The sequence below is a fragment of the Crinia signifera genome, chromosome 1, assembly GCF_055691185.1.
Source record: "Crinia signifera chromosome 1, ASM5569118v1, whole genome shotgun sequence".
Taxonomy (NCBI): domain Eukaryota; kingdom Metazoa; phylum Chordata; class Amphibia; order Anura; family Myobatrachidae; genus Crinia; species Crinia signifera.
The window spans coordinates 197,099,622-197,111,590 of NC_139217.1; the positions used below are offsets into that span (position 1 = coordinate 197,099,622).

The 11,969-nt window shown below is 45.0% G+C and overlaps 1 protein-coding gene across 2 annotated transcripts in view; it reads right to left on the reverse strand.

Annotated features, from left to right (window-relative positions):
• The window catches only part of CCSER1 (coiled-coil serine rich protein 1), an 873,181-nt gene extending 864,965 nt beyond the window's left edge, over positions 1 to 8,216 (reverse strand). Inside the window, exon 1 of one of the 2 annotated variants that reach the window (XM_083179106.1) lies at positions 7,878 to 8,216. The gene's annotated coding sequence lies outside the window, so the exon portion shown is untranslated. The remainder of the gene's footprint in view (positions 1 to 7,877) is intronic. The other variant, XM_083179105.1, reaches the window with a different exon arrangement.
• Between the last annotated feature and the right edge of the window lie 3,753 nt (positions 8,217 to 11,969).

Genomic DNA, 11,969 nt, shown 5'->3' on the forward strand with positions numbered 1-11,969 from the left:
TATTCAATGCTTGCTATACAAAGTGCCCGTCCTCATTGGATCATAGAGACTGTCCACTTCCCACAGTCCCACAAGCCTCTACAGTTAGTATTGTGCACTGCATGTAGCTCACAGGCTGCCAGACGATCGTTACTGATGGATATAAACCAGAGTTTTCCAAACGTGGTCTCCGAGGCACACCATTGATTCAAGTTTTAAGTATGTCCATGGTTCAGTACAGATGGTTAAATCAAATTGACTGAGGCATTAATTAAGTCACCTGTGGCCAAGCATAGATATACTTAGACAGTTTATGTGCCTTGAGTATTGCGTTTAGGAACCTCTGATGTACACTAAAGATTTTGGGGCACATTTATCAAATAATATTTGCGGCTAAATCCCTGAATAGACCTGTTTTCATTGGGTTAACTGCAAATATTAAGTATTCCCCGAATGTATCAAAGGGGATCTACAGCAGAAATCTCCGATCCCTGCTGCGATCCCCCCTGCATAGGGTTCTATGGGAGATGCGAAGCTACCCGATGTATTAAAAATTCTCAGGAGTGCCAGTGAAGGGGTTAAAGTCAATCAAGACTGAAAAATGTATGTCTGTGAGAATTTTTTTTTATGTATTAAGGGATGTTTAGATAGGGATAGGCAAATTAATGTAGATATTTAAGAGCTAGTCATGCTAATGTATGAGCTAGCAGCTAGCAGGCTCTTTCCAAGTCACTAAAAGACATACTCATGGGCATATTGGGATATAAAACCAACTCAGGAAATTTCTGGAAGCAGCCCTCATGGAGGCAGGCTCTGTTGAGGGGGTGGGGTCTGTTGAAGGGGCTGGATCCCTCCTCATAGGTCCTGATTCTGAGTTGGACAAAATTGCAGAAATCTATGTGTCTTTTCCTGCAGTTGTGTCTGTGACTTGAAGCTAAATCCACAACAATGCCCTTCCCTGCATATTATTATTATTATAATTGTATTTATAGGGCGCAATAAGTGTTTCGCTTCACCGTACAAAGGAACAGTACAGGGAGACAAAACTTATACCACTTTCACTCTGCCAAAATGTTTCAAAAACCGGTATTTTTAAACGATATTTAAAACGGGTCTGAGCCTTCACATTGCAGTAGATTACCGTTTTAAATACCCTTTAAGTACCATTCACATCAGTCAACCCTTTAATCCCCTGAACACGTTTCAAGGCAGAATGCAAGGGACAGCCTATCAGAGGTCAGTGGCCATTCTCACTGCATTAAAAAACGTCTCTGAAACGTGTAGGACTCTGCTTTTTAAACGTTTTGAAATACCGGTTATCTTTAACCGGTAAATCAACTCTGGCGCTTTCCCACTGCAGCCTTAAACGTTCAGAAATGTTAAAAAAAACGGCAATATACCGTTTAACAAGTGCGGTGTGAAAGGGGTATCAGCATTACATTGAATAAATAACAAAAATACAGGTAAAGTACAGGTAAAGAGCGGCACAGTTCAATACACATTACAGCTTAAATATAAGTAGTGAGGACTTCATCAACGTACTACTAGCGGCTTGTGGCCAATGATGGCAATGAGTATGCAGACAAAGATGGTTACTGAGTGTTTGAGTATGGGAGAGCTGTGAGTGAAATGTGAAGAGAAGAGGGCTTTGACAACAGGAGGGAAGAGGGCCCTGCTCTGAGGAGCTTACATTCTAGTACAGGGGTGGCCAAACCGGTCCTCGAGATCTACCAACGTTCCACGTTTTCCAGGTTACCTAGCTGGTTCCCAGCTGCAGTCATTACTAACTGTCACCTTTTCAAACCAGTTGCATTCATTCCTACTATAGATCCACAGGTTGCCTGGAAAACATGCACCGTTGGTAGATCTTGAGGACAGGTTTGGCCACCCCTGTTCCCTGTTCATGGACTTCCCTGGTAATGTATGATGGCCATCACCTGTGGTGAAACGCCTTTCTTATCAATTACCTAGCTCCCCACAGGTGATGGCAATCATACATTACCAGGGAAGTGCATGAACAGAGCATTTTCTCCCTGAAGGAGAGGGTCAGGTAGGCAAGTATGCTTTCCCTGGTGTTAGGCGCGGATTGGGAATTTAAAGTGCACTGAAACAATTTAAAAAAGTTTTATTCATCAACTGGAGTGAAGAAAGTCTGTGGAAGAACAAATATGTACCAAGGTCTGAACTTAATGTTTAATATTTTAAAACATTATAATATAAAACTATTTTTAAATTCCATTTCCCTCTTGTTTTCTTTCTCTACCTACTGTATCAGAAAATGGTATAAATTCAAAGGATGAACTGGCTCCATAGTATGAGAACACAGAGATTCCAAAAATTGGCAAATGCAAAAATCATTTTATTGAACCTCTCTCACAATAGGATCACAGCCAATGGAGTAAGCACCAGGTGCTGATGCTTTTCCAGGATTAAACTGTTCAACTCTGGTTGCGTGTGTATTCTTCCATACAAGAACAGGTGGATTCACACAGATATGTGTCTAGCCAGGAGCAAGGTGTTTTTCTAGTTTCTAAGAAGAAACTCAGTCAGCGATAGAACAAGTCTTAACCCAGGGGTCTTCAACCCATGGCCCGCGGGCCACGAGTGGCCCGCGGAGCTTATCTCAGTGGCCCCCTGCCCGCCATGCACAGGATTTTTTTTTTTTTTTTAAGTAAAAGAAAATGCTGCCGAGGGAGGCAGTGTAATGGAGTCCCCTTGGGTGCCGCCTACCCGATTTCCATTGGCTGCAGGCAGGGCAGAGGAGTGGATCCAGCGCGGCTGAGGGAGGAGGAGGCACGTCTGGTCACGAGCTAGGGTGTTGGGACCCGGCGAAGCTGCGGGAGGAGGAGACGCAGCTGGCGGGAGCAGGGGACCCGGCACTGGAACTGCAGGAGGAGGAGGCACAGCTGGCAGAGGGGACCCTGCGAAACTGCAGGAGGAGGCATGGATGGTGGAAGCAGGTGACCCGTCAAAGCTGCAGGATGAGGAGGTACATCTGGCCGGGAGCAGGGGACCTGGCAAAGCTGCAGGCATTACTGGGGGCATTGTGTGTGGGGCATTACTGGGGGCATTGTGTGTGAGGGGCACTGCTGGGGCATTGTGTGTGAGGGGCACTGCTGGGGCATTGTGTGTGAGGGGCACTGCTGGGGCATTGTATGTGAGGGGCACTGCTGGGGCATTGTGTGAGGGGCACTGCTGGGGCATTGTGTGAGGGGCACTGCTGGGGCATTGTGTGAGGGGCACTGCTGGAGCATTGTGTGAGGGGCACTGCTGGGGCATTGTGTGTGAGGGGCACTGCTGGGGCATTGTGTGTGAGGGGCACTGCTGGGGCATTGTGTGTGAGGGGCACTGCTGGGGCATTGTGTGTGAGGGGCACTGCTGGGGCATTAGGTGAGGGGCACTGCTGGGGCATCATATGTATAAGCAGGAGTACTGCTGGCATTATGGTCTGTGGCATAATGGGCATCAGTGTGGGGTATAATGTGCAATGGACATAATTTTGTGTGGATTAATGTGTAATGGGCATCACGGTGCGGCATAATGTGTAATGGGCATTATGGTGTATGACATAATGTACAACAGGTATTACGGTGTGTGGCATAATGTCTAATGGACACTATGGTGTGATGCACAATGTGTAATGGGCATTACGGATAAACAGTGTAACAGTGTATATTGATTTAAGTAGCCTTTCATTGTTTGGGTTTGATCTGTGAGGCATACTATTTCACTGTGTGGGCCTTCATGTTTATATGTCATTGTGCAGCCTTCAGTCAACTTAAGCGTGTGAGGACAACGACCATTCCTGCGGTAACCAATGTCTGGTCATGCAGGTTGCAAAAGAGGTGTCAGGTAATTGTTTTCCTGCTAGTTCACACTCGTTATAATTAGACCACGCCCCTTATAATTAGGTCACACCCGTTTTTGGGAGCGCGCCTACGGCGCGTGCAATTTATTCAATATCAAATTATATATTGGGGGGGGGGGCACATATTTTACTGTTTGCACTGGAACCCAAATTGGCTGCTGATAACTATTAGGGTGTGTGTGTGGGGTTATGTGCTGAGTATGGGCGGCTGTGCCAACTATCTATGAAGGACTGTGCTGACGTTATAGGGGAGCTGTGATTCTATGGGGCTGTCCGAAATTCCGTAGGCAATTTTAGTGGCCCTCAGGCTTCACTGGATTTTTTTAGGTGGCCCACGCTGTCTTAAAGGTTGAAGACCCCTGTCTTAACCCAATACACACCAATACAAAATTAAGTGGAATTGCATCATTATTTCTGCTGAATTTGAAGCAGTGGAAGAGTGTAGATTTACCTCTCCACAGCTCAGTGCAGAATAAAGGTGTTGCAGAAGTGAGATATATATAGTAAGTGGCAAGTATACAGCATTTCCATGACAGAGTACTGGGGAATAATAATGCACCAACTTAATACACTGCACCACCTATAATGGGAGGGATGTATATTTCTACTTTGCAACTGTGATGACATGTCACCCTTCTGAGCAGGCCAAGAAACCATGGTTAACTTTCATAGGTATTTTCCTGCTGAAATTCTTGTGACAGGTTTGTGCTCACATCACCACACAGATCAATAAAACAGGCAGCTCCCAACCCCCCCCCCCTCCAATTGTCATCAGATACTGAGCCAGAGGTGAGAAGACAAGCAGCCTGCACATGGAACAGCAGACAATAGCATAAAGAAACTGAGATGTCCTGTAGATAATTCTCTCACTATTGTAAATCTCACTGAGAAAGCTAGTACAGTAATTGGCATACGGATATAAGATATACCTCTATAGGGACCCTAATAATATCAGAACAGACCCTTGAGCTGGTAACAGAGAGAACAGAGTCACTTAACATACAGAAGCCCTGGTATAACCCTCAGTTTGACAAGGACATTCTTTCTAAACTAGAACATACAAAAGGTGCAGGCTCATAAGAGGTAGAATTTAAAGGTTAAAGCTTCCCAAAGGGATTTGTACAGATCACATAATCCTATTCATGGCTCGGTTGCTTCAGGATCCCTGTATGCAGACAAGCAGAAGATTCAAATGTTTACCTGGGCAGAAAGTTGCTTCTTCATTATTATAATATGACCTGTGGGCAATGGATTATATGGGGGCAATAATTTGGGCAAGGTACATAGCACAGTGATTCTGGCGTGGGCCAGAGTGTAAATAAATGACAGAAGCCAAACCCATTAGTTGGGTGACCAGGGAGAACAAACATTACTCAAGAGGAGTACCAAAAAGCTTAATTTTCCTGTAAGCAGAACAAAGGTAGTGACCATGCATGTTAATGAGTTAATCTCCATTTGTGATGAGATGAGATCTAGTACAAAAAGTATGTGCAGCACATACTTTTTGTACTAGATCTCATCTTATCGCAAAACCGAGATGCGATATTGTATACAATAATTGTAACATGTATGGGCACCTTTATCCAATCAGGTTATCATGTCACATGAAGGAGGAACCTGTACAAGCCACTGACAGTTTCCAACACCCACCTTTTTAAAAGGAATGGATCCCATGATTATGCCCTAATTATTTATTTATTTTATTATTTATTACCAGTTATTTTTTAGCGCACACACATACTGTATTCCACATAACTTTACAGAGAGGATATTTTAACATTCACATAAGTCCCTGCCCTGGTGGAGTTTACAATCTAAGTTCCCTACCACATGTACAGGCACACACAGACATTCTATGGTTCATTTTGTTGGGAGCCAAGTAACCTATCAGTATATTATTGGATTGCTGGGAGGAAAAAGGAGTACCTGGAGGAAACCCACGCAAGTACGGGGATAATATACAAACTCCACACAGAGTCATGGTGGGAATTGAACCCATGTCCTCAGAGCTGTGAGGCAGTAGCGCTAGTCATTATACTGCCCAATTAATTATGATTACTCCCAGTAATATAAGTTGTGAAATTTCTAGGAATAACTAAACCAGTGATTTAAGGATACTGATATCTACTTCTTACCTCCAAACATGACCCTCTCCAAGAGGGAAACTCTACTCTGCTCCTGGACTTCCCTCTTCATTTATGATTGCTGTCACCTGTTTGAACAGGTAATCTAATAAGAAAGGATTTATAGCACAGGTGATAGCAATCATAAATGAAGAGGGAAGTCCAGGAACAGAGCAATCTGTCCTTCTTGGAGAGGGTCCTGTTGGCAGGTGTGACTTTATACATCTGCTTTGTATCATTCTGTTATGGTGTTTATGTAGAGGTGACTGATGTCACAGACTTATTGCACCACCCCGTGATGCTGAACCATTTTAAACATTGTTATGACAAATAGGAGTAATTGGGGGTCACTAATAGCATTATATAATTACATTATAAAACTACATATATATATCAAAAATACTTTTAAGAATATATTTAGTCAGTATTATCAATCACATAAAACATCCTTGATGCAATTCAACCACATACATAGTTGTCTTATTAATAGACATAGTTGAGTGATCTATATCACTTTATTGTATTTTAGAAAGCACACAGTCCCCTTGTACCTGAGCACAAGTGAGTCAGACGTCTCCAAACCCATGACTAAGCACTGCCTATGACATGCAGCAGGCTATGCTGACATAAACAAAGAGGAAGAACAAACAGAGTAAACAGCTTTTAAAAACAATAACACAACTGTGTACTAACATCATTTATAATCAAAGTGTTAATAGATTATTAAATGATTGCACACAAAAAAAAGTAGCCACACAATAATATAATGTGACACCTACAGCTTACAAGTGATGACAGTTGAGGATCACTTATCAGTACATAGCCACTTTGCTTAAGAGCCATTATTGTGAATGAATGACATGGATACAGAAGAAACATTTTATTCTAAAAAGAACAATAATGTTTTCAAGAATCCCATGACAAAAGCCTATGAATGAAAAGTTACAGTTTTGGTCCACATCCAGATTTTTGCATACAGCATACTACAATGCCTCTAGGAAACAGCTGGGCTGGTGTGGAAATACTGTTTATTAAAGTGGATGGCTACATCCCTGTATCCCAGACGAAACACTCCACGCCAAGCACCTAAAATAATGGAGTTTAGCAAGAGGGATTATTTAGCAAATAACCTCATACACAATGTATTTGGAGTGAGTATAAGGATTAATGAATAATTGTAGGAGTGATCAATTATACATGGCTGTCGGTATGCACGTGTTGTATAACACTATTACTAGCACTTACAGTAGAAACTCTACAATAATATCCTATTAATAATGTGCTGTCCACCAGTGCGCCCCACACAAAGTGCTGCATGACACACACAGTAAGTTCAGGCAGCAGCAGAGACTACTGTAGGTGCTGATAGCTGCACTGTGCGAGTTACTTTTCTACTTCTGCCCCTTAAACAGGCAGAACAAAGCAATGTGTTCGCTATAATTCATTGATTAACAAAGCGTGCTGCAGCCCATCAGATGGGGAAACCAGCACTATTAACTGGAACAAAAACCCCTTTCATGGTCAATTCCTCTTTAAAGGGACTGCGGCTTTTCTACGGGATCCCAGCATCCTCCTCCAGCTTCCCATGCTGCAGTACAGATCCCAACACACAGCTGTCATCCGCCAGCAGCACATGCATGTGTGTGACAGCTCACGGGCATCGGGTTACTGACACTGCAGCCCATGGCACAACATCCACCTGCACACCTGCCCATTGCCAGTGACCCAACGTCACCCCGAGCAGCAGCCACCAAATTCCAGAATACACACCAGGCCTGGAGCTTGGAACACACCTGGAAGGGCGCTGAGGGTCATTTGCCTGCATAGCACAAACTCCCATCTGTTCCAACAAGTCATACTGTATGATGAGCACAGCATAGATATTTGCATTAGCAATGACAGGCTACCTTGCTGTGTGTGCCAGATCCTGCACTGCTCTCTTCTCCTTAGCTCCCCTCTGGCTTCCTCCTGCTGATGTGCTGCACAGCGCCTCTTCCTATTGCCACACGGCTCCTTAGTTGATCATAGTAAACATCCTCCTGCCAGGGGTCTGTATGCCAAGTGCTGCCAGCCTGGTGAGGCAGAGTAGTTGTGAAGTGGACGGATTGGTGGCCTCTCTGGCAGCTGATTCATGTGAAGGGGAAGAGGAGAGCGGGGAGGAGCTGGAGGCTGGGCTCAGTCACAAGTATGTAGTGTGTAGTGTGTGTATAGTGTATACAGTATGTGGAAGCTGTACTAATGCTGCTGCTGCCACCTCATAAGCCGAGCAGCAGCTCAGGATCAACCTCTTGCTGCCTCTGCCTCCCCACCTCTCCTCCCTTAGCATTACGTTACACTGCTGTCCAGCCTTCTTCCCTCTCATAGCTTTATTCAGCTGACACTGTTGTGAGGAATGTGCAGAGAATGAGGAAATAGTCCTGCTCCTGTGTCTGCTCTGCTCATACAAAGTAGTTAATAATCAGCATATATGTATCCCATATATTACAAAATGATATTTACAAATACTCTTTCTGTTTTTTTTACACTATATGCCGCCATCAGCTATTTATAAAATTACTTTTGTCTTTATTTCCAGGGACGCCTGGAAGAGTGTGGCATATTGGCCCTCATTCTGATCTCCTCGGTAAAGGCCCATACACACTGGGAAAGCCGTTCATCTGCTGGCATTATCAGGAGATGAGCGGCTTTGTGGTTGGCTTTGCATATCGCTGTGCTATGCAAAGCTGTCTGCCACCTGCTGACAGCGCTGGGCAGGGGGAAAGCCGTCCAGTGTGTATGCGCCGGCCATGAGCGCTGCTGCGCGATCCTGCTTCATCGACGAGAAAGCCGCTCATCTGCTGGTAATACCAGCAGATGAGCAGCTTTGGGGATGGCTTTGCATAGCGCTGCACTATGCAAAGCCATCCTCCCACTGTCATCAGCGCCGGGCAGGGGTGGATCCAGGATAAAATGACAGGGGGGGCACCATGATAAAAGAGGGGCGGTGTTAGTGGTGCCAGTGTACATGCTAAGAGAGCGTCAGAGAGAGGGTGGAAATGGGATTAAAAATAGGCCGTGGCATTTAAAGTATGCAGGCCCACCATGGCGACAAAAGTGAAGGATGTAGTTGTGCGCGCGCCAAAGGCGTGCTCTGGAAAAGGGGGTGTGGCCACTCAACAGGGTGCGAATCCTTGAGTGTAGTGTACCACACCATATACAACTTCTACACATTATGCAACAAAATACTAGACCCCATTATACTTGCCCCTTACACATGATGCCAAATGGAATGAGCCAAAATTCACATAATGCCACATGGATTGAGCCAGAATTCACATAATGCCACACAGATTAAGCCAAAATTCCCATAATGCCACATGGATTGTGTCAAAATTCACATAATGCTACACGGATTGAGCCAGAATTTACATAAAGCCACACAGATTAAGCCAAAATTCACAATACGCTTCATAAACAGGGACATTGTCCACCAAAGGCGCGCATTAAACATTTACACCATAGTGTCCATTACACGTTAAGTTACACGCCATTATGTCCATTATGTATTATGCCAAACTCCATAATGCCTATTAAAAATTATGCTACATAAGTGCTGCTTATCTACATGCTCATTGCCAAGGGTTCCATGCTCATTGCCAGAGGTTTCATGCTCGTTGCCATGTGGGATTACATGCTCATTGCCAATGGGGAATACATGTTCGCGGTAAAAGGGGGACAGCCACCGCCAGGCAGAAGTGATAGCCACTGACAGTGGCAGAGCCTGGCTGTATTCAGAGCACTGCAGGTCCCGGCTATTTGAAATAATACCCCTCTCACACCAGAAAATGCATTCCCAGGTTGGCCCCTTTTACACCAGCCTAGTCCCTGCATTTTCTGGTGTGAGGGGGAGAGAAATCTACCCCTTCCCCCCTTTTAACCAGTTATCTCATTTAACCGGCTATATCTTCAGAACACACTGACCCATTTACATGAGACATGTATCATATTGAAGAACTTTTGAGTGGGCTTTGAATGATTTTGGTCCAGTGAAACTGGAACGTTTGGTTCCAGAGTAATCTGCCCTCAAAGAACATGAACATCCATGAAATTACATTTCAAAAATAAAAAAATCGGTTTACACGCAATACTGTATCTCTGGAACCGATTGACCAATATGGACCAGCCTGATACCATATTGAAGGACCAGCGATTTGGAATTGAATGATATCAACCACAAGCTTCTGTGATGCCAGGGGGGCAGCCGTCGGAACTGGGTGGGGGTCGGAATTGACAGGTCCCTTATTATCCTATGAGGAAAAAACGTTACAGATTTGCCAGGCGATATCTCACGTGTCTGGGTGCCCCCCTCTAAATCTGCCACTGGCGCCGGGCAGGGGGAAGCGGCTCAGTGTGTATGCACTGAGCAGCTTTAGCCCCAGCGATGACAGCGGTCATCGATGTCCATACACGCTGGGCAAAATTGCCCAGTTTGTATGGACCTTTAGCTGCAAAGCTCGCAGCTTACCGAGCAGTTGTTGCACTGCCTCTGCGAATCTGCCATCCCCTCCCCGCAGTCATATTCCCTCACAACCATGTGACGGTAAGTGTCACATCACCATGCATGTGCTACAGATGGAAAAAGCATTCTTTGGTTGGCGACCATCAAATGATTTCTCCAGGTCTCACAAATATAAGTCAATGGAGACTGATTTATATATGCTGGCTTCCGCTGAAGACAGGGCAGGACGCTGACAACAGCCATTCGCCCCCCTGCACACATCATACCTTCCAACCTGACCCATTCTAGGAGGGAGAAAATACTCCGCTCCTGGACTTCCTTGCCAGTGGCAGTTGCAGAGGTGGGACTACACCTCTGTTCAAATTTCAAATAGGGGAGCCACACCTGCCAGTGAGTCCAGGACTGTGGTGTTTGGGGTGGCAGTTTGTGGGGCTCCCCATCTGAATTTTGGACTGTGCTGCAGCCCCGCAACTCTGCAACGGCCACTGGCATGGAAGTCCAGGATTCTTTTCCCTCCTGGAATGGGTCATGTTGGGAGGTATGCACCTTGTCCCACCCGAAATCCCATGGGAACGCCATGCCCATGAAACGCTTGATGTTCCCATGGGTAACACCCGAGTCCGCCGCCCCCGAACTGCATCTCTCTGCGAATGGCTCGGCAACTATGCAAGTCAACGAGTCCGTTCGCCCAGGCATCCTGCACATGCGCATAAATCATTATGCATCTGCGCAGTTAAAAAACATTGGTCCCCTATGTTGAGTTTATGATGTGAACTGCTTCAGGAGTGTCTCCTCTGCAAAAAAGTTTTATTTTACCAGAATCAGGGCCATTATGCAGTGTCTACATTTTTACGTTCAAGCTATCCTGGGGCATATATAATACTGTCTGAGTTCACCTGAGTTTAGGGATCGTCATCAGTGGGTTTGTCAACACCACATGCATCAGTGAATAACATTGATGGTGTGTTACAATAATCATGAATCCATCGATGGACACCCCTGCTTTCCTATGAACATGGTTGTCGGCCAATATGAGCCCTGGGGTGTAACTTTGTGATAGCATCAGTATTGAGTTAAGCTCTGTGTCCTGCTCGTAAAGGGGGGGGGGGGGATAATACTCAGTTGCTTCTTTATCATGTTGGGGGAAACCGTGTAGTTTTCACCCATCAATGGCAAAAGTATTCTACATCGGTCATAGACCATTGATGATATTTAATTGTCGATCGCAATTGTGTGGTAGCTTACACATGTAAAGTTGAAGGGAAACAAAATATACACATGTTTACATACTGTCATCTCATTCACACCTGATGCAGGAACCCAGAATTCTTTTGTAATTGGGCAACTGGTAAATGGCACTCAAGGCTACGCTTGGGGTTTGTCTGTATTTAATGTTCATGTTGCCATCCAGCGGTGAAGCAGTGAAATGACATGCTTTGGATCATCTTTTGCCATAGTACTGTATGCCTTAGTGCTCCTTAACGGACATTTGTCATAATGT